General features: G+C 40.0%; 1 long non-coding RNA gene and 1 pseudogene across 8 annotated transcripts in view; one reads left to right on the forward strand and one right to left on the reverse strand.

Annotated features, from left to right (window-relative positions):
* Positions 1 to 21387, reverse strand: part of LOC123793773 (uncharacterized) — a 601572-nt gene that overhangs the window by 362970 nt on the left and 217215 nt on the right. The window lies entirely within an intron of this gene.
* On the forward strand, positions 13771 to 15218 carry LOC148107123 (pancreatic progenitor cell differentiation and proliferation factor pseudogene; annotated as a pseudogene).

Below are 21387 nucleotides of genomic sequence, written 5' to 3' on the forward strand. Positions count from 1 at the left end.
GGAGAGAATGGTAAGTGCTATTATATTGTAGAGAGACATCTCATCTATATAACTTTCTGAGAAAGCCTATTCCTGTAAGCAGGACTTGAAATGTGTTGCCTGCTCCCATAAGGCCATGAACACCATGACATAAATACATCTTTTATAGTCCTCCAGACCAGATCAGCCTCCATCTTCAATTCCAGAGAGTCCCACTAATGCCAGTAAAAAGAAGAAAACTAATTCATATTTTGTTTAGGCTAACCTTGTTTCTAAGTGAATCTCTTCAAGTAAATCTCAAGTTGACTCTCTCTCTCTTTCTATATAAATATATATAGAGAAATATATATATAAAATGAGGTCATCTTTTCTCAAATGTGTACATCTCTGTCACAAGCTAGTCTACCAGAAGCCTCTTGAGAATCTAGCTTAGTAGATTATACAATTATTAAAGGTTGACCTTTTCTGTGGAGTTTAATGAACTGAAAATTGCATTTTTAACCTTGGCTGATGTGTTATCAGATGTCAGTCATCATTTCTTCAATCTATCCCAACTAGACTATAAATTAAGTGGACCCCAAATCTAATTTATTAGGCCAGTAGAAGGGTGAAAATAGACCCTTCCTAAAGTCATCTTAAGGTGGCAGTGGCAATAAGAGTGACACCCGATTTGCAGACACAGTCCCACAATCAAGTGAGAGCTTAAAGTTGTTGTAACTTGAACATAGTGTAAGCAGACACTCAAAGTCTGGTAAAGACTACCACACGCCAGGCATGATGCCAACACTGTGAAATTATACCTGAAACAAGTCCACTGTTAAGCTTAAAATTTACTTTTTACAATGTACTATTATTCTATTTTACAATTTCCAACATAGCTCCCTACATTGATTATTTCTATTTTTTTTATTTTATTTATTTATTTATTTATTTATTTTTAAAGATTTTATTTATTTATTCGACAGAGGTAGAGACAGCCAGCGAGAGAGGGAACACAAGCAGGGGGAGTGGGAGAGGAAGAAGCAGGCTCCCAGTGGAAGAGCCTGATGTGGGGCTCGATCCCAGGATCACGCCCTGAGCCGAAGGCAGGCGCTTAACCGCTGTGCCACCCAGGCGCCCCTGATTATTTCTATTTTAAACAGAATCTATTCACTGCATAGAATTTCATGTTCTAGAAAAAGTAAATATCCTTAATAATTTTATGTAACTACGCCCCCTTTGTTTCACCGACACCATTTTTCCTGTTTTCCTAATTACATACATTATTCAGGTTATAAAAGATTTTCTAGCGCATAAACGTCTGACCTCTGCATTTCCCACAGGCTTCCTAAGACATTGCAGGTGAGATATTTGTGTAGACTGAAGCTACCTGTCTGCAAGGCTGGAATGATAAATTCAACCAATGCTGCAAAATAGCTGGTCAGTTCTGAGAGAAGGAAAATAATTTAACAAATTGAACACATATTCCACTCCAGACACTATGCAAGGTGTTCCAATGACTCAAGAACAGACAGAAGCCAGCCTCTGACCTCAAAGAACTTAGAGTCCTGGGTTAGGAACAAAACATGTGTGCAAATGACTCTAAGTGGTGCTCTTTGGTGCTAAGCCAAGAAAGTAAACTAACCCTTTTTTTCAAAAAGTCTATAAAACACATTTGCTTAAATAAAGTCATCATTTTTACTGGTTGATTTTAAAGGAAGGCAAGAAGTTTACATATATCTATATCTATCTATGTAAAAGAGATAGGTGAGAGATTCATTTTACATTTTGTCAAGATGTCATTCTTTTAAAAAGCACTTTTTTTTTTTTTTTAACTCTCTCTCCCTGCCCCACAGCACAATGAGGTGAGCCTGACAGGAAGGCCGGAAGGCAGTCCGGTGACAGCCAAGGTCCGCACAAGGAGAGAGTCAGAGCAGCGTGGCAGCCCACTAAGGTCAAGAGATTGTGAAAATTAGTAAATAAGCATGTATATGGAGGATAATGGGAAAAACCTGGCTTTTCACGGACAGAGAAGGAAGGTACAAATATGAAAAGGGGGAAGCAGGAATGAACCCTACAGTGTTAGACTGGAATTGAAGGTTATTGGGGTACTCACAGTTTTTAATGTTTATCTAGAAAGAGAGAGAAATATATAGAGATATAAATATGTGTACATATATATATGATACCTATATCTATTATGTATGTTCATGTGTGTGTGTGTGTGTGTGTGTGTATACTTGTATAGATTTCCTTGCTCTGTCCACTAAGAGGGCCTAGGATCAACAACCTCTGAGCCGCAATAAAGTGTACCAAGCATAGATTTGACTTTTAAATGCTACCTGCCCACTAAAACAAACAAACAGGACTTGGACACATGGCTAATTCCAGGCTGGGGCAAGGAAAGAAGACGCTCCTGTAGTCTTTTGGTGCACCAGCAGTGGGAAGCTGCTGCTGGCTAAGCCTGGAACAATTTGAGATCTAAAATAAATAATGATTGTAATGAATTATAACTCACGGAATAAAAGGTAAGTCTCTGAGTACATACCGATATAAATACATACATATACACAGACACACACACTTAAATACTATAGAATTCCAACTAGTAAATAGAGGAATTAGAAAATTGCCATTTGGCCACCATTAGAGTACTAATTATTTCTGGCAAGAAATATCAATTGATGCTAAAACTGGCAGATATTTAAATGTGGGATGAGTGTGTCTCCGCAAAATATCTATTATTACAAAAAGAAAGAAAGATAACTCTACAGTGGAGAAACGTGGAAGGCATCATCTTTACTAAGGGATCAAAAGTTTTGGGTTTTTTTTAAGATTTTATTTATTTATTTGAGAGAGAGAGAGAGAGCGTGAGAGAGAGATCATGAGCAGGGGAGAGGGGTAGAAGGAGAAGCAGACTCTCCACTGAGCACGGAGCCCAATGTGGGACTTGATCCCAGCACCCTGGGATCATGACCTGAGCCGAAGGCAGACACTTAACCAACTGAGCCACCCAGGCGCCCTAAGGGATCAAAAGTTAACACTACCAGCAATAAGACAAGCAGACAAGCAACTGCCACCACATAGGATAAAATGAGAACAAAGCATCACTTCTGTGAAATTCTGGCGCAAAATTCTGGGTATTATCATGAGGAGACATACAATAAACCCAAATTGGCTTATAAACTTCTAAATCTTCAAGGTCATGGGAAGTCAAAGAAAGACTGAAGAATTGCTCTAGGTTGAAGAGTTGAGCAACATGACAAGTAGGTATAAAGTATAGTTTTGATTGTATCCCATGGTTATAAGGGAAATTAAAATGGAGTCTCTGGGTAAAGGATGTACGTGAGCCATTTATACTACGTAAGTTTTCCGTAAATTGGAAATTGTTTCAAAATAAAAATTATGAAAAGAGACAACAAGTGAAAGCACTTGCTGTAAGGGCAGTATAAACAAAGTGAGGTGGGAATCAGAAGATAGAGAATCACATCTCCGTGTTCACAGAGGCCACATCTGTCTTCATTATTACTGCATCGTGAGGGCCCAACCTAGGCTTTCACACAAGACGTATTCAATCGTCATGTGTTCAATGGATTCATTAGTTAATCAAGCAGCAAAAAGGGGAGGTCTCAGGAAAACTGTAAAAGAGACCGATAAAAACAGGTGACATGCTAAGCATGGGAACAGCATGAAGAAGGTCATAAAGGCGACAAAATATGAAGCAGCAGGTGGCTGGAGCAGAAAGAATGTTCAGAAACGCAGGAGGGGCGATGGCTGGAAAGGCAGTACAACATGACAGATGACCTACGATGTCAGGGTGAGGTAAAAAATGAATCCCGGATTTAGAAGGGAACCGTAACCCTTTCTAAGCAAAGTTAATTTAACCTTTCTTCTTCTATCCTTCCTCTAACAGACATGCAAAGGCCCAGTGGTAGATCCAAAGAAGCAGCAAGTATGGTTAATCTACCAGTTAAATAACAAAATCCCTTGGTTTTTCAGCTACATTACCCAGAGGATTCTACAGGATTTTGCCCCACAGAACCCTATGTTAATAAGTGTTTCATGATGGAATAACTATAAGATTAAACTTAATTTATCAAATTTCTCTCCTAAGTGACTCCTCACTGAGATGCTCCAAAGGAAAAGAATAGGCAATGTGTCCAAGTCGGCCTCAGTACCCTTCCCTATACCACCCCCATCTACCAGAAGAGTCTAAAGGAACTGTAAAAACACACTCTAGGATACGCTATTTACATTGTTGAGCAGACAGAAAGAGGCTAATGCCCCAGTGTTTCTGAACAGCCAGCTCAAGCCCACAAGACATGTGGATTTTGAGTGAAACCAGAAATGAAGTGATTGAACCAAAATGATGGTAGAGGAACAGGGCCCTGTCCATCATAACTTGCCTACTTCTCTCTTTCTATGTAAACAGCCACACACAGAGATTAGAAGAATATAGAAGGTTAAGTCCTTCCAAGGGCTCTCATGAGCAGACCTCTTTGTGCTGCTTGTTCTAGCTCTGGCCTGGTTACTATGGATATCAGAAGAGTTAGAGAAAGAATGTGAGAAAGGAGTTATTCATGGTTGAGTAAGGGTAGTGCCTATGGGAGTTGGGGAGTAAAAGGGGAAAAAACAAAATGAGTAGAGAAAGACCAAGAGACCAGTTTGACGGAGGCTCAGAGTTCTGCAGACCTGTACCCCATCTAGCAACATTGACAGGAACACCTTCTTCCTTGAGTGTTCACATTCAAGGTCTGGTGACTCTCGCTGACAGAGATGCAAACATCCAGCCCAGAAGGGAGAATGACTGATGATTTCCGTGAAATTGAAATTCAGTGGCGTGTGAAGTATGCACAGCACCTCTTCAATGACTGTATTGGACAATCATCAAGTTGAAAGATACATAAGTACTATGTAAACTTTGCAAATATTCAAGGAACAAACAGCTCCTTCCTGCATAACTGTGGTTCTTCCTAATATGAGAGGAAGAAAGGAGGCTGAAAGACGTGGTAGCAGCAGAAAGCAAGACATAAATGAGGAAGAGAGCTGGGAGGCCCTTGAGATTTCCCATCCACACAGCAAAGAGGGAAGATGTGAAATGGAGAAGGAGGAAGGGAGCACGCAACATGTATGCAATATATTTTTTGAAGAGGCCTAAGTTGCCCCTCACGGATTCTCAAGCTTCAGTGTGCTCAGGAGTCCCCGGGGGCAGCAGTTTAAGAATGCATTTTCCATGCAAATCAAAACTGCAGTGAGATATCTCCTGTCAGAATGACTAAGATCAACAACACAAGAAACAACAGATGTTGGTGAGGATGGTGAGGATGATGAGAAAAAGGAACCTTCTAGCAGTGTTGGTGGGAATGCAAACTGGTACAGTCATTCTAGAAAACAGTAAGGAGTTTCCTCAAAAAGTTGAAAATAGAACTTTCCTGTGATCCAGTAATTGCACTTTGAATATTTACCCAAAAAATACAAAAGCACTAATTTAAAGGGATACATACACCCCTATGTTTATTGCAGCATTGTTTACAGTAGACAAATTATGGAAGTAGCCCAAGTGCCCATTATTTGATGAATGGATAAAGAAGAGCCAATACACACACACACACACACACACACACACACACACACACACACTGGATTATTATTCATTCAGAATGAAATCTTGCCATTAGCAATGACATGGATGGAGCTGGAGAGTATAATGCTAAGCGAAATAAGTCAGTCAAAGAAAGACAAATATCATATGATTTCACTCATATGTGGAGTTTAAGAAACAAATAAGCGAAGGGGAAAAAAGAAAGAGACAAAACAAGAAACAGATTCTTAACTATAGAGAACTGAAGGTTACCAGAGGGAAGGTGGGAGGGAGGATGGGTGAAATAGGCAATGGGGATTAAGGAACACACTTGTGATGAGCACGGGGTGTTGTACAGAAGTGTTGATCACTATATTGTATAACTGAAACTAATATAACGCTATGTTAACTAACTGGAATTAAAATGAAAACATAATTAATTAATTAATTAACAAAAAGAATGCATTTTCTGTTATGTTAACTAACTGGAATTAAAAAAAAAACACACTTTTAATTAATTAATTAATTAATTAACAAAAAGAATGCATTTTCCAGTGTTCCACTTTCCCAAAGGTTACGGCTCATTAGGCTTGGGTGTAGTTCTCAGAAATCTAACTGATAAGAAGATCTTCAAGTGACTGTGATGCAGATGTCCGTTAACCACATTGTTAGGCACTCTGGTGATCTAGTAAAAGTCACTTGGCTTGAGGCCTTCCTGAAACTCAAATGAGTCACCTTTGAGTGAGCCAAAACTGATGAGCAGACTCCTACTTCAGGTGACCAGAAGAGGAATAAGATATAATCTTGAGTATGGGTCCATGTCAAGGTCTTGCTTATCAGTGGCATAAATGTAAGGGTGTGTCTGGAGCAGGGTAAAGGCCCGCTAGAGTGAGGAGAAGTTTGGGAAGAAAAAGGAAGGAATATAATATGGTTCAGGTCTTGATGATGTACCGTCAAATCCATGTAAATTCATGCTAAATCCACCCTAACTGTAAAGAAATTGAGCCCAAACGAACTCTTACAATGAAGGCCTCTTTGTTAATGGGTCCGTTACAAGTGTCCCTCTGACAGCCATGCACTGGAGACAGTGAAGTACTGTGAGGAGAGCCCTTCATGGCAGTAGGTCAGCCCGCCTTCAACTTGGTTCGGAAACTTTCTTCTGTGTAACTCCGGACAAATCCAAACAACTCTGCCTTCTGTGGAATGAATGCCAGCCCCTTCTCAGGGTTGTTGAAATTATTAACTCTGTAACACCTGTGAGGTACTTAGCACAGGGTAGGACAACAATTAACCTTAAAGCAACAGAAAATTGGGACTGATATTCTCACTCTTTCAGGCTTTTGCTGAAAAAGTAAAATTAGTTCTCCAGGACCAAAGAAATTAAATGAAGACTGATCCTGAAACCAGGATTGCCTCCTTAATGAACCCTCGATGTGCCCTCACTACTTCTTTTGAAGTTTTTCGCAATGGAGACTGGTTTGTGGCTCTATGCATTCCATTTCCACTCTTTATTAAGAATTTTAAAATGCAGGGGTGCCTGGGTGACTCAGTCAGTTAAGCATCCGACTCTTGATTCCAGCTCAGGTCATGATCTCAGGGTCGTGAGATCGAGCCCCAAGTCAGGATCCCTGCTCAGCACGGAGTCTGCTCGAGGTTCCTTCCTTCTCCCTCTCCCTCCTCCGTGCCCCTTCCACGCCCCCTCTCAAATACATAAATAGATAAAATCATTTTTTAAAAAAAGAGTTCTAAAATGTAGACATGATTTGGCTTAATTCCTAACACAATAAATGAAGAAATTAATGTCCACAGAGCTTGTGATTTCCCCTAAATCACACGGGTAATTTCAGTACAGCCCTCCCAATGCAGGGTCCTTCACACTGTTCACTTACACACTTTCCCCTATAGACGGGCCTCAACCTAAGTGCCTATTAACAATCACACAGAACTGGAAACCAGAACACTCCTCCCCCTTACTGCTGTGAATAAGCCATTTTACCTCCCGCACGTCAGTTTCAATGGGTATAAAATGGAGATAGCACTACCCCTCTCAGAGACAGTTGTACAAATCAAATGACAGTACAGATGTCTGAGTCGTCTATAGACTTCAACTCTATCGAAGTTTAAGGTAGTGTCTTTATCATTGCTACTGCTATCACAATTCTTAAAAAAAGTTCAAATTCTCATGGAGACGGGCTTTTAAAAGTTGACCTGGTGGGGCGCCTGGGTGGCTCAGTCGTTAAGCGTCTGCCTTCGGCTCAGGGTGTGATCCCGGCGTTCTGGGATCGAGCCCCACATCAGGCTCCTCCGCTGGGAGCCTGCTTCTTCCTCTCCCCCTCCCCCTGCTGTGTTCCCTCTCTCGCTGGCTGTCTCTATCTCTGTCAAATAAATAAATAAATCTTTACAAAAAAAATTAAAGTTGACCAGGAGAAAACATTCATACTCAAAGCCATACTCAGTTGCAGTTTTTATACAACTCATTCATTCAAATGAATTTTGGAAGACTTGCTCACCACCACACACACACAAAAATCCATCAGTACATTTATCCATCTAAACAATTCTCTAATCCTGTGAACAAAGCAGGGACTTTGAATAAAGTCAGAGCCCAGTCAGGCTATTTTGCTCTGCTTGCTACACAGAAGACGTATCTTCCTGCTGTAAAGACAAGTGACTTCCCAAGCTCTGTGCCATCACTTGAGTGGAACACGTGGGTGGAAGCAAGGGCGACGGACCTGAGGGCAGGCGTGCTGGATGCTCTTCCAGGAGCAAGCTGCCCACAGCCTTGGCTGACCAGCGGAACCGAGTCGAGGCAGCAGCCAACTACAAATCACTTGCAGTCAACCCAGAAAGTGCTGGGTCTGAAGGAAGCTGGCAGCTGTGGTACTAGACGGGGACTAGAGCTGGCCGCCACTGCCGGCTCACTGCTGTTCACCAAAGCAGAAAGCAGAGAGCACTCAGAGGACTAGCGGAAGTGGAGCTGAATCCTCTGATGGCAAGGGCGTGACCTTTTCAAAGGACCCTCCTTTCTGCACTGTGGAGACGTAGAAACTAGAGCATGCATGGGGGAACCCACACAAAGTGCTTGATATTCTGTGGGAGAGGGGCACAGAGGCACTGTGAAACTAGACAGTATTCGTTGTTGTGGTGCCCAGGAACAAACTTGGTAGGCCTTTTTTTCCAACTGATATTTTTAATAATCCCTTTACCCACAAGCAACTCAGGGATGATATTAGATTTTCTGTGTTTCCAGGGGTTGCTAGGCAACGTTTCTAGGCAGCTGGAGATATTTCCATAGTAAGCAAGTCATGTTCTACCACAAAGGCCATGGTTTGAAAAATACATTTTTCATCTATCATCTATAAACCCAGTGTTTTAATACTAGGGGCCTTTTATCATTGCTAAAATGAGATTCAGCATTTGATAATAGTAACTACAGAGTGCTTTAGCATTTCTGCGCTGGGAACACATCAACACCAAAGCACGTGTCAGGTTTTATAGGTATCATAAGTCAAGCATGGTCAACAAAATAAATCAAAGAGAATTCAGCTAGTCAGATTTTTTTTAAATAAATAGAAGTGTATTTTTAAAGAGCTTTTAGAGGTTGGTGTTTTGGCTTCTGCTTTTAATTTCAAACTGAAGAGAACAGTTTGATTTTTCCTGATATTCTTTATTTTCTTTCCCTTTTCTATGGTTATTTCAAAAAAAATGTAAAGTAACCTGTGATACCACGGAGTTTACCCGGGGTCTCCATTTTTTTTTTAATTTTAAATATAAAATATGCCAGTGGTCTCTATATTTTTGCTAAATTCTAATTTTGATTCTCTTTAATTAGATGCTTATGAATATCCTCAATGTGTGGGATGCTTAAAAAAAATTTAAATGTTGACTGTGCCTGAAGGTTACATATATATATTCCATCCAGAAACCCTGAGCTACATTTCTGCTGTTTGTTACAGAAAATCAGTTTTAACTATAAACATGTTAATCAATAGTGGATGAAATTATTTCTCATTCTGGCCCACTGCCAGAACCAAAATTATTTCTTTAAAGCCAGGCAGCTATTCCTAATGCAGAGCCCTCTTCACCTCTGAAGGACATACGATGCCAAACTTCTAATGCCAAGGAGCTGAAAGAGTCACATTTCCTGGGCTCCAAGGACTTTTGCAGAATTGGCATTCACACAAGCATTCTTCCAGGGTTTTCTTAAGCACAAATTAACCCGTCTTTCACAAGTAAAAATACTGGTTGTTGATTCCTCAAGTGCTCGAAATACCAGTTAAATTTGCCATATGAAAACCAAACATTTTTGGGCTCATTTCCCTAACGCACCCCCATTTATGTAGTCTTAGAAGGTGCGTTGGTTACTTCCAAAATAACACATTTATGTCAGATTCTCTTTTGACTGGATTCCACATAAAACAAGAGAAAGAGGGAGAGGGGAAAGAAGGAAGGAAGGAAGGAAGGAAGGAAGGAAGGAAGGAAGGAAGGAAGGAAGGGAGGGAGGGAGGGAGGGAGGAAGATGGGGGGAGGGAGGAAATATAATAAAACAATATTTAACATTTATATGGTATCTATTTTTTATTTTTCTTGCAGCTACAGTTACCTCACAGAACTAAGAATCCTGAGGCTGAGTAATGTACCAACAAGTAGGCAAAGTGGCAAATTCTTACTCCAAGAATAAGTATCTTCTGTAATAGACAATTTGCAAAATCAAACAGATCAACAGAATTAAGGTAACTTTAATATTTGTATTCATACCCAATGTGATCGAGCTAACCACCAGAATTAGGAAAATAATTTTCTCTTCTGCTAAACAATAAGCTCTCAACCATTTATTCAACAAATCCTGAGACCCTACTGTATGCCAGGTACTCAGACAGTTTCTAGAGATAGAAGTGAAGGGCATGTTTTCCCTGCCTTCAAGGAGCTTACAGCCTGGAGGGAATACAAACAAGTAGCCAGACAACTATAGCGATATGGTAAGTGCCGGATAGAAGTAAATGCAGAGGCTGGGAGAACCCACCAGGGCTCAGGGGGAAGCCTTCTCCAAGCTAAGACCTAAAGGATCCACAAAGCTAGCCAAGATGACGGTGTGGGGGAAGAGGAGGAGGGAGAGCAGGAGTGTGTCAGACAGAGGGAGGCTTGAGTACCCAGGAGAACACTACACGATGGTTGGAGCTCTAAGATGTGTGTATGTGGTGAGACTGGGAAACCTTGCCCAGGTCAGCAATGCCAAGTGAATTATTGAAAGAACACTGCTACTGATCTATAGCTTAATATTTTAAGCTGGCGAGTGGCACCATCAGATTCACTGTCTGGAAGGTCACTGCATTAGTCTGCTAAGACTGCCATAACAAATACAACAGACTAGGTGACTTACATAACAGAAAGGTATTTTCTTACAGTTCTATAAGGTAGAAGTCCAAGAACAAGGTGGCAGCAGGATTGACTTCTTCCGAGGCCTCTCTGCTTGACTTACAGATGTCTGCCTTCTCCCCGTGTCTTCACGTGGACTTCCCTCTGTGCTTGTCTGTGTCTTAATCTGTTCTTCGTGTAAGGATGCCAGTCAGGTTGGATTAGGGCCCACCCTCACAACCTCATTTTAACTTAATTACCTCTTTAAAAACTGTTTCCATACAGTCACATTCTGGGGTACTATGGGTTAGGATTTCAACACAAGAATTTAGAGGGGCACACAATTTATCCCATAACTGTCACTTGACTGTAAAAGTAGAGAGGGCCCTGGAGAAGATAAGATTGGAGAAAGGAGAGGTGACAGTAGAACCCAGACTGTCTATTTCCAGGAGAGAGGAGTTAACAGCAAGCACCCAAGTTCCTCCTCCAAGGCAAAAGGAAGGTAAGGACTGAAAGTGTCCTTCATAATTAGGGGCAAGGAAGTCATGATGACCTTGGTAGGACCAAGGATCAATCACAGGTGCAGGAAACCCCTCAGGAAGTTTACCTGTGAAGGCAGGAGAGAGCTAAAGGACGAGAGTCAAAAGAGGACACATTTTGTCAACAAATAATTATTCGATTCCCAGTGTGCACAAAGGGCTGAAGAAGTACGTTAGATGAAACGTTGCCATTGGCAAGACCAACATTTTGAGCTAATAGAGAAATTACAATTATTTTTTTAAGAAATAATTTCTATATATATAGTCAGAGACTAGAATACAGCAGAGTAAGGTGGTATCTCATCATGATTTTGATTTGTGTTTCCCTGATGATGAGTGATATTGAACATCTTTTCATGAGTCTATTAGTCATCTGGATATCTTCTTTGGAAAAATGTCTACTCATGTCTTCTTCCCATTTCTTAACTGAATTATTTGTTTTTTGGGTGTTTGCCATAATCTCTTCTCAAACGGTATACTAAGACATGAGAAGAAATGTAGTAAGGGGAGGTATTTTGTTTAACTTGGGGGTAAAAAAACAAGAAGAAAGCTATCTTCCCTGCTAATAACAAAAGAAAAAAGGTGTTTCGAGATTCTCTCAGCACTTATCAGTGGCATTACAGCGTACAGATCTCAGTTAAATCCTATATTGGATCAAAGACCCTCGGAGTTTCATGTTGTATGTGCATCTTGTCTGCCAATCTGATCAACTATAAACTTCTCAAGGGTAGATATGTATTCTACACCTCTGTTGTTCCCACAAAATTCAGCTCAGTGGTTTCACTGTAGAAGTCTAACACTTAATAAATATTTGCTTGTTGAATTACTGAATGTTAAATAAAATATTGAAACAGAGAACAAGCCAGGGCTAAGGTACAGGGACTTTTCTGAAAAACATATTCCCTTTCTGAGACAGTTTCCACTCCTCGCTTAAGTACTCTGGGACTTTGGTGATATTGCATACCATTTCCTAGTACTGTTTCCCTGGCCTTGGAAGGAAAGGGTGGTTCTCTTCTCCCACGCCTTTCCTTGGCAATGGTAAAGGAGGCTATTTCTATCACGTTTGAAAACAGAACAGAAACACTTTCCTTCCAGCTGCTTATTAGACATATTCAATCAAGATCACGAATGAGATGCAGTTAACCCATACTAATAGCAGTCAAGGATCATGTATAAATATAACAGTAACCTGTAACTGCTTAATTCCCAAATCACTTCCTTAAACAGATATTAGAAGGAAGCTGCTGTAACCCTTCATGCACCAAACTGGATTGGTTCTACCTTAACAAATCCCTAACTCAGCGTAATAGCATTTCTTCAATCGACTGTTGGGTTCCTGTTTTCATGTGTGGTAAGGTTCATCAGTCTAATGATAATTTGGGTGATCATACTGGTATGACATAAAAGCATTCTTTTAAGTAAAAGTTCTCATGTATGAGAAAAATCTTCTGTCTCTAGACAACTGCAAGATTAATCAATAGTTAATTTCAATGCCACTTCCTTTCCACTCAGAGTTTCAGCCACCCAAACTGCCATTTGGGAGGAAGTATTGAGTAGTGGTTACATGGACAGTCCATTGCAGTTACACCACTTGGGGTCAAACCCCGGCTTTACTATTTGTATAATGTTGGGACAGTTATCCTCTTTGCCTCAATTTTTCAACTCTAAAAAGATGCTAAAAATTAAAAATAATAACATAAATATGAAACATTGAAAATGCAAAGGTGGGTAACTTTCTAACCAGAGAGCCATTTAATATTTTGAGGCAAAATTCACTATTTTAGCCATTTTAGTCGTACAATTTGTAGCTTTTAGTATATTCATGATATTGTGCAACCATCACCCTATCTAATTTTCATCACCTCAAAAAGAAACCCCATATCCATTAAGAAGTCAGGAAGTCCCTCTCTAAACTTCCCCACCCCAGCCCCTGGCAACCACTAATCTGCTTTCTGTTCCTATGGATTTGCCAATTCTGGACATTTCATACAAATGGAATAATATGATAAAGAGCCCATGAAATTTGTTAAACAAAACAGTTACCATATATCTAAAGTTTTAAAGATAACTAACCAAAGAATCAGAAACAATTAGAAGAGGTTGCCCCTGAGGAGAAAGAGTGGAACGTGGCGTAGAGAGAAATAGCACACAAAGCTGCTTTTCACTTTAAGTTCTTTACTGTTCAACATATGTATTGATAATTTTAATTGAATTAATTAATTGATAATTTGATAGTTGATAATTTTTCCTTTCAACAAGGAATTTTTAAAACTTAGTATTTATCTCATCAGGTTATTTGAAGATTAAGTAAAGTAATACTTGGGAAATATGTGGCCCATGGTCTGGGATACAGAGGTATATGATACATGTAAGCTACCATTATTATTACTAATAATTATTAACCAGATGTATTAATATGTTTATGTTAATTGTATGTTTGTGTCCCCTCCAAATTCTTTTTTTTTTTTTAATTTTTTTAAAGATTTTATTTATTTATTTGACAGAGATAGAGACAGCCAGCGAGAGAGGAAACACAAGCAGGGGGAGTGGGAGAGGAAGAAGCAGGCTCATAGCGGAGGAGCCTGATGTGGGGCTCGATCCCAGAACGCCAGGATCACGCCCTGAGCCGAAGGCAGACGCTTAACCGCTGTGCCACCCAGGCGCCCCTAAATTCTTATATTTAAATCCTAACCCCCAATGGGAAGGTATTAGGAGGTGGGGCCTTTGAGAGGTAATTAATTCTTGAGGACAGAATCTTCATGATGGGATTAGGGTCCTTACAAGAAGAAACATGAGAGTGCTTGCTTGCTCTCTATTCTCCACCCCATGAGGGCATGAGAAGAAGATGGCCATCTGCAAACCACAAAGCCGAACCTCACCAGACACGGGATCTGCCAGCACTTAGATCTTGGACTTCCCAGCCTCCAGAACTATGAGAAATAAATTTCTGTTCTTTTAGCCACCCAGTCTTCTGTTACAGTAGCCAGAACCAACTATTACATCAGGTGACCAGTGTTATACAGCAATGGAATCAGAGCCGTGTTTTGAGTACTTTTGAGTACTAGAGTACTTTGATTGAGATGAACAGTGAAGTTCCATGTATTTTATGGATACACCACTAATATAATATCAAAATAGTTAATTAAATATAACTCTCGAACTTCCTCCATTTTTTATATGATTGGATAAATTTTGGTTGAGAAGAAAAAAAAAAGGCTTTTAAATAAAACCAAAAGCTGTCACTGAATTTCCACCAGCCCACAAGCAACAGCATGGGAGTCATCCCCCCAGCGGCTAACTCGTGGCCACCCACAACTATTACCAGCACCGCCTGGGCTCCGCTTCCAGTAACAGCTCCTGTGAAGTGTGGAGTATGCTGGAGAAGTCATCCCTCACCACCCGGGTCTCCCCAAGGCCAACCTGGGTCACTGGTGCGCAAGCTGCTTCTTTGGGAAGTCTACTCGCCCGTTCGTGGCTACAGTGTTGGAGTCCCCAGAATGCTGAGAATCTTCCCAGGCCTCCAGAGGCACAATCATCGTGACTTGGCTCTGGAAGCCATGAGTCAGAAGCCTGGTGGCCAGCCTGCCAAAGCCACCACCAGGCTGCCATCCTGGGTGGCCACCACCAGGCTTCAGGAAGCACTAAGCTCATCAGAGCCCCCCTTCCCCCTTCCCCCTTCCCCCTTCCCCCTTCCCCCCCGTTCCCGTAGACTAGGCAGGCGGCAGCAAGCAGAAGCAATTGGGTTTTTTTATCTCAAAACAGCAAAACACCATAAAGGAAGTTGAGAGAATCCCACTCTTTACTATTCAAGGCACACACAAGACTTCCTCACCCCCTGGAACCGCGTGCCTTGCACCAAGTGGAAAATAAACTGAATTCTGCTATTTAAGTGTTATGCTATCTGTTGAGTCACTGTCAGACAAACTGGAGGAAAAAGCACTTTGGAGTACCAACAAAACATGGCAGGAGTATAATATTAAGCTACCAGCCAAACCAAGGTCATAAACAACAATGTCTCTTATTGTAAAAGAGAAATGTGGACCTTCCAGGGATGTCAACACATCAACACACTTGATTTTTAAACATGTTTTATCAATGCCACCTATTAGCTGCCAAATATCAAAGTGACTGGTGAGGGGCATCACGCTGAGATAAGGCTAATGCTAGCCCTAAAGTACTAATCACAACCCAGATGAATGCTATGTGAATGCTAGGTGAGTTAAAGATGTGCATAACTAAAGTGGACCTTGGCGGTGCACCTGGGTGGCTCAGTCCATTAAGCGTCTGACTCTTAATTTTGGCTCAGGTCATGCTCTCAGGCTTGTGAGATCGAGCCCTGAGTCCGTCTCCATGCTGAGTGTGGAGCCTGCTTAAGATTCTCTCTCTCCCTCTGCCCCTCCCTGCCCTGGTCACGGCTCACGCACTTTCTCTCCCCCCCCCTTCCCTCTCTCTTTGTCTCTCCCTCTCTTAAATAAATAAATAAAATAAAAATAAAATGGACCTTGGCAGCCAACACCCCCAGTTCTTAAGTCCCTTCTACACCAAAACTGCCAAGTCTCCTGTCTGGGAAGCTAAAGAAGCTGCTGAGCCATATGCTACAAGCAACTGGAATAATAAAAAGCAAGGAAGACAAAGGAAAACTGTCAGGGTTTGCTGATACTCTTAGGTCCCTTCTAAGAGACATGGAGCTCTAGGTGCTTCCGAGCGAAGACTTGAAGCCTTCTGTAACCTGAGAGACCGAATCAGGAACAGCAGTGAGCACTTTTGAGAGCACGCCCTAGGTTTAAACTCCAGCTCTGCCCCTTAACTTAGTTGGGTGGCCTAAACTCTCTACACTCTAGTTTCTTCACCTATTAGATAAGGCTATTAAGAGTGTGACGTCATGCTGTTGTGAGGATTGATTACAATACTAATACTCCTTGTAAAGCACTTTGCCCTATGCCCGTCCAATAGTGTTCATTAAACGTGACTGTCATTACATTTGGTAGCAGAAATAACTCTGAGCAAAGCCACATATATGTGAGGAAAGGATTCCTGTAATACGAACTTGACTCTTCCTGTCACAACTGCAGAACAATTTTACTCTGTCAAATAGTTTCACTTCAGTACAACTGAAACCACTGAGATAAAGAAATCTGAAAGTAATATCATTTCCTCCTACTGAGCTCACAAGTGTTCCGGCTCCCAGGTGAGGTGAGATGGGAATCTCTCCCTCTCCTTCCCAGGATTCCCAAAGATCTGTATAGACATGGCAGTTCTAGGGAAGAAAACACAAAATACTCATCTCCTTACCTGGGGGGGAATACCCACATAGGAGGCCAACCAATAAGGCAGATGCATGACTTGGGAAATATAAAATCATCCCTAGTATTTTTGTTTATAGGTTGTTTTCATTTGGAAATACTGGTTTCAGTTGCCCTAGTACAACGCATTTCCTTTTAGCATACTTTTCCTCCATTCCAAATCTGTTGCTGGTCATGAATCTCCACAATCCCATAAAACTCAAATCTGGGAAGAATCTTAGATAATTTCTAGTTTGGCTTGTTTATATTACAGATGATGAAACTGATGCATGAAGAGATTAAATGGTTAAATTAACGGCTAAACCATTAAATTAATGGTTGCCCATTACATTTATTAGGAATGGAGGAAATTAAAGCACAAGAAGATTGATTTTGGCCAAGGTACAAAAGGACAAGATGCTTTGCTAGTTATTAATATACAGAATTACTGATTCATTTATTGCTCTAACTACAGAATAAAACTCTATTCCTAACTACCAAGATCAAGCAATTTAGTAATAAATAAACTATGCCAAAATGGTTATGGTCACTTTGTTTACCCTCAACCACCATAGGACGCCAGGTAATACCAGCATGCTAATTAATCCTGTCCATCTGGCTAGTGTAGTCTTTATAATTTATCATCCAAAGCCTTTGGGCACAAAGACCTATTAACATGCTAATATACCTTCTTACTATTCTAGCTGCTTTTCAATTAGCAATTATCTATAGAGTGAGCCAATGAGAGGTAACTTTTCCAAGTGATTAGCACCTTGGAAATCATAGTCAGGCTGGTTGCTGATTAACATTCTTCGTTTTGGCAGTTAGCATTTCTCATTCCAGCAAATTACTCTAGTGGGTTCAGTTGGTGGCTTGGGGCCATGGAAACCCAAACCTGTTCAATGGCCAATGACTATTTTGACAAAATATAATTATGACATATGGATATGAGAAATTGATTCACTTGACAAAACGTTATATCAAAATATTTCTTTCAGTTCTAAAAGACAGTATGGAAACAAGTGCAGAAACTTGAATAAAAATGAATATCAAATGATATTATTGAACTACTGTTGATCATCTTAGGTGTGACAATGACATTATGGTATCTAAGAAGGATGCTGAAGTATTTAGGGGTGAAGCATCATGCTGTCTGCACCTTGTATCCATACACTTCAGCAATAGATGATAGATGATAGAGAGATGATAGATAGATGATAGATGATAGAGAGATGATAGATGATAGATAGATAGATAGATAGATAGATAGATAGATAGATAGATAGGTAGACAGACAGCGATTTTGGCAAAATGTTTTAAAAAATTGTTTCAAATAGATCTATTACCTTACCATCATGAGGGAGATTGGTACTACAAATGTTTATTTCCAGAAAACTATCTATATGCTTATAACACCATATTAATAACCAGCATTTGAATTGTGTCACTCCTACTTGTCTACCTTTTTCTCTTTCTCCCTAAATTGTTAAGAATTGCAGTATAAAATGAACAAGCTAACAAACATTGTGAAAATATTTTAATGCCCTCTCTATCTTGGTACAGCTATCTGTTGGACTTTAGAGCTATTTGAAGTTACTATTGAAGCAGTATTCCCACAATGAATGTGCACACATTCTGAAAATGCAGTTCCAATCTTCAGCTGCCTTAAAAATGCCCACTGGTATAGATAAGAATGCTTTTGAGCCATCTACAAGTAGCCAACTTTGCCACTTATATTACCTCATGATTTTACTTCAGAATCACCTTCACCTTTATGTGGTGTTAGTCACTCAAGGTCACACAACAACATGCTTTAAAATATTGCTTCATATAGATATAAACATAGGTAACTTTATACTCTCTTTTAAAATTCATTTTAAAACCAACACAATTAACTGCTTTGAAAATGGTGGCCAAACCATTTAATAGTGGCAGTGAATTTATCTGCCATAAAAATTTAAAATGTGAGGGGAATCTGGGTGGCTCAGTGGGTTAAGCATCTGCCTTTGGCTCAGGTCATGATCCTGGGTGTCCTTCGATGGAGCCCTACCATGGGCTCCCTGGTCAGCGGGGAGTCTGCTTCTCCCTCTCCCTCTGCTCCTCCTCCCTCCTCATGCATGCACGCTCTCTCTCTCTCTCTCAAATGAATAAATAAAATCTTTTTAAAGAATTAAATATGTGGACCATTAGACAAGTATGTAAATTAATCAGACCCCACAATTCCAAAAGAGCCATAAGGAATTACTATCAAATCTGTTAAGCGATTGTCTAAATTTTTTTGGTGCTATTAAAGATGTAATCCTAAACCAAAAGCAAGCATTGAATAATGATTACAGTAGTAAACATTCAGTAAAACATCAGAACACCATAGCTGACATTTCCATACGTGTATAAATCCCCCTAATAACTTGCTGTTGATAAGACAAGTATGAAGCCATATCAGTGCAATACAATGTTGTAGCTGTTCTGGAAACAGCCCATTTTCATTTAATAGCAAATTAAGCAGGCTTTTCAGAGAACTAAATGCCAATAAATAAAATGTAAAATGTCACATTATATATTCATTCCCATATTTGATGACACTGACTTTTTTCTTTTTTTTTTTTTTTTTTGTGGAGGAAAACGAATTACAAGTATGTAGCGAAAGACTGAGAAATACATTGTTCTATATTAAAGTATTAGATTTAACAATAATGCAAAGCATTCTATAAATGCCTCCGTAAAGTCAGAAATTTCATGTTTCATCAAGGATAAACTCCAAAACCTTCAGGACAGCAAGATGTTGGTGCACGCAATGCTGAAAACATAATACAGGCATACCCTTCTTCTATTGTATTTTTTTTTCATTGTGAAGTTTTTTACAATCTGGTTTGTAAGAACCATGTATGGAGCAGGTCTATCAGTGCCATTTTCCAACAGCATTTGCCCACTTCGTGCCTCTCTGTCACGTTTTGGTAATTCTCATAATATTTCATATTTTTTCATTATTATGTTTGTTATGGTGATCTGTGCTCAGTGATCTTCAATATTATTATTATTATTGTCTTGGGGCACCATGAAGTGCACCCATATGTAATGGCAAACTTAGATCAATAAATGTTGTGGGTTTTAACTGCTCCATCAACCAGTCATCTCCCCATCTCTCACCCTCTCCTCAGGCCTCCTTAACCCCTGAAACACAACAATATTGAAATTAGGCCAATGAATAACCCTACAATGGCCACTAAACTTCTTGAGATGGAATCTACTCCTGATGAAGATGCTGTGAAGACTGTGGAAATTACAACAAAGGATTGAGAATATTCCATAAATGTAGTTGATAAAGCAGCGGCAGGGTTTCAGAGGATTAACCCCAGTGTTTTGTTTTGTTTTGTTTTGTTTTGTTTTGTTTTGTTTATTAAGGTTTACTTATTTATTTTAGAGAGGGTGTGCGAGCACACAAGCAAGGGGAGGGGCAGAAGGAGGGGGAGAGAATCTCAAACAGGCTCTGACTCCCCGCTGATCATGGAGCCTCAGCTGGGGCTTGATCTCACCACCCTGAGACCACAACCCGAGCCAAAATCAAGAGCTGGCCGCTTAACCAACTGAGCCACCCAGGTGCCCCAATTCCAGCTTTGAAAGAAGTTTTACTATGGGTATAATGCCATCCAACAGCATCACATGCTCGAAGAAATCATTTGCGAAAGGAAGAGTTAAGCAATGCAGCAAACTTCACTGTTGTCTTATTTTAAGAAATCGCTACAGCAGCCCTAATCTTCAGCAACAACCACCCTGATCAGTCAGCCGCCATTAACACTGACGCAACATCCTCCACCAGCAAAAAGATTACCACTAACTGGAAGCTCAGATGACATTCAGCATTTTTTGTCAATAAAGCATTTCTTAATTAAGGTATGTGCATTATTTTTTTATATAATGCTATTATACACATAATAGATTACAGTATAATATAAACATAACTTTATATGCACTAGGAAACTAAAAAATTCATTTGACTAACTTTATTGCAATATTCACTTTATTGCAGTAGTCTGAAATTGAACCCACAATATCTCTGAGGTAGGCCTGGACACACACACATACATACAAACACTTGCCATTTGAACCTGATTCACGTGTTCCTTTCATTTTACATAGAAACGACACCCTCAAACCCTCTCCCTCACAAAGTAGACTCTGGTTGATAGGCAAAGCAAACCCTGGAATTCCAACAATATTATGTCAACACGTTAACATAGTAAATATTTTTTTAAAAAGAAAAAAAAATTATTTTATTAGGTCAGGCATGGTTTGGCTATGAAGGTCCTAACCCAAACCATGCCTGACCTAATAAAATAATCATTGAATCAAATAAGAAAGATGTGATAAATGTTTTTTTTTCTCTGACACTCCTGCAAATCTGTATTTCTGAGAGAATTCTGACTCTACACAGAACTTTACATTTATGACTTCTTTTAGTGTAGGAAATGAGCTAGAAAAGAACAAGGATAACCACATGGAGAGAGAAATATGTGAAAAAACTGGAAACAGAGAACTACAAAATTGGTGAGGTCATAAGAATTTGGACTTAGTAATTTTTGGCATGTAATCTCTCCCTTCCCCCTGCTTCTTTTGCCACAGAATGATATTCTGACAAAATAATTGATTGCAAAAATCCAAGATCCATTTTCTT

Source organism: Ursus americanus, chromosome 35, assembly GCF_024610735.1.
Source record: "Ursus americanus isolate L20-20 chromosome 35, mUrsAme1.1.p, whole genome shotgun sequence".
NCBI classification, from domain to species: domain Eukaryota; kingdom Metazoa; phylum Chordata; class Mammalia; order Carnivora; family Ursidae; genus Ursus; species Ursus americanus.